The following is a 2,913-nucleotide window of genomic DNA, read 5'->3' on the forward strand; positions in this document are numbered from 1 at the left end:
CTCACACACTTTTTCTTTCTCTCCAAAGCACTTCTACCATGCCTTAGAGCACTCTTTCTTATAATCTGAAAATAACTTTTTAAAACTTTCTAACACATACATATTCTGTTAACAGTTAGCAAAAGCCATCTAATCAATATCCACAAAATTCCTTTAACTTGAGATGCTGAAATGGTTTTTACATTTAAAGTACAATATTTCCAGCTTCAGTTTCCAGTTTTCCTGTTGCAAATATCGTTACATTGTGCAAAATATGGGAAGACAATTTACAGGAATAATATATATATATTTTTAACCATTTTCTCTCTTTTTTTTTTTGTATTTTATGTTTTTTTAAAATGCTTTGGTGCATTTACATTTCCATTAACATTCCATAATTTATACTTCCATAGTTTGTACTTTCATTGCACTTGTATATTCAAATCCAAGCCTGATATCTCTCATTAAATAGACTGACTTGTTATTTCTTCTAATCATTCATTCATATCACAGTAAATGTCATCTAATACATGTTGCATCTCCTATATTAATAAAAGCGAAATTCTGTCTGTCTGGGACCCCTGTATCTCAGTCTACATTTGCTCTATATAAACATATTATAACCTTTTGGAATCAAGATGATCCTGAGATTAAAAATCTGCCCTTCATTTGGCTCTTGAACATCTAGCATTGGGATGTGACTTAAAATCATTTGGGTTGCTATTTCTAGCAGGTAAAGCTTGGCTGATTCATGCCATCTTGTGTTAGATGACATCAGAGACCGAGGGGGAGATAAATGACATACACTTCATTAATTTTACATCGAGATAACTTTGGGACAAATTGGCTAATAGTTGGAATTCAACTAGGGGCTAGAATGATTGCATTACAGAATTAATTCTCATCTGTCCTTAAACTCTGATCAAACACCACTGGAGCATGTGGTCATTATAGACGTATTATAGTCAAGCTATTTAGCTCTCTTTAATTTTGGGCCACAGGCCCAATTAGCCCTCCACAGGAGTTAGTGTAAAAGCTTGCACAGAGTACAGCTTTTAAGCTTGTCTCAAAGCAAATGGAAATATCTCAAAAGTATTAGGAAACATATTGTTGCATCATTGTTTGAAATATCAGTTGCTACAGAAAAGAACATACTATGAACTCTACAAGCTTTTTAACAAAATACAGAGCTAGAATATTATCTCATAAAGCTTTTACTGTTTTTTCCCCACATCTTACACTCTGCACTATCAACAGAGCACAGTTTATTTCTTTATAACTTTTACTTAACAACCAACACTTAAGTATGACTGATGATGCTTCACCAATGATGATATACCTTATTCCATCGGACATGAAATAGTGTGCCATAACAAACATCTAGATGCACCTTTTTGTGAAAAAGGTTGTGACTTCGGTGATATTAAGCAAACTTTTGGGTCAACAGAATTTAATTGGCACTAGGTTAGGACCTATTACAGAGGTTATTTAATGCCCTTAAAATATGTAAAGGTACGGGCAGCCTTACTCATAGGGTTGGCTTTCTCTGTGTACACAACTGGAATATCCTATTTGATATTTATGAACCATAGGTGGTGACAACAGGTTTACCCAACCCTGCCTGGTGCATATTTTTTCAAGTACCTGATTCTATCTGAATCCTTAATATCATTATATATATATACTAGCAGTATAATCCGATGTTGTCCGGGTGTGACTTATTACGCCATCTACAATAAGTCTTGCTAGGTGAAAATCAACTAAAAAAGAAAGCCTTACAACGAAAAAACCCTTATGATGTAAATATGTTCATGATTCAAAAAACGATGAAATTAATAGGGAAAGTCTGACAGCTGTTTTGCGTAACATTATTAAGCGTATGTAAATTTCATCCGTCTAATTGGCTATAGAAATGCTTGTGCAAAACAACTTTTTGCGCTGCCTTGATTATACATAGCAGGGTAATTCCTTTTCGCAGGAGGTAGGACGGCAATTTCTGATGAAGCAATTGCTGGTGATCTGTTGCTACACAGTTCTGCCAGAATTGTATCAGATTGGGCAGTAGATGTTGATGCACCGTTTTGCATTATGTTCAAAGTAGCTTCTGGAATGTGTTGAATTGCTGCAGTCTGTTGCTGTCTTTTTAAACCGGTTGCTTTCTTTCCCCAGCAAGTTGTCTTGTTTGGAGGCATAATCTATGTACATATTAAAGAGAACAACAAAAGTTATAACATTTGGCAGGGTCGGTAGTTTTCACATTTCGGTAATTTTTCAGATTAACACCCGCACGATTACATAACCGTAATCCTTAAACCCTAACCCTGACCCTAAAACCGTAACCATAACACTAACCCTCATTGTAACCCTAACCCTAACCGTAACCCTAAAATCCTAACCCAAAAACCGTAACCCTGGACATAGGGGTCGATATAATCGACTATTCTCCACCTTCCCGAAGCCGCCCTTGTGGGAAAAATTTAACATAATAATGATAATAATAATAATGACGTTTGCCGATCAAACTCCCAACCCACAACTAAGTCTTAAGTGTATATATATATGGGCAACACACACACACTAAATAAAAAAATGTTAGTAAGTAAAAGTGTTTTAAAAAAGATTGTTAAATTTTCAAATTAACACCAGCATGATTTTCACTGCAGTGTTAGAGCTGGGGTTTTAGGGTTAGGTAGGTAATCGTGCGGGTGTTAATCTCAAGATTTACGAAAAGATTTTCCAAAAGACTCACAGCTTGTAGGGAATAAATGTTTGTTGATCGCATTTGAAAAAGATATGTGACTATTTTTTTTCTGTTGTTATCACGGTGAAGGACGAGTTAGAAATAACTTACAATTCCCGCCAATTAGAATGAGGTATGTATGTATATATGTATGTAGTATTAAAATGAAACCATTAAAGTGAAACTGTCATTAC

The sequence above is a fragment of the Octopus bimaculoides genome, chromosome 15, assembly GCF_001194135.2.
Source record: "Octopus bimaculoides isolate UCB-OBI-ISO-001 chromosome 15, ASM119413v2, whole genome shotgun sequence".
NCBI lineage: Eukaryota > Metazoa > Mollusca > Cephalopoda > Octopoda > Octopodidae > Octopus > Octopus bimaculoides.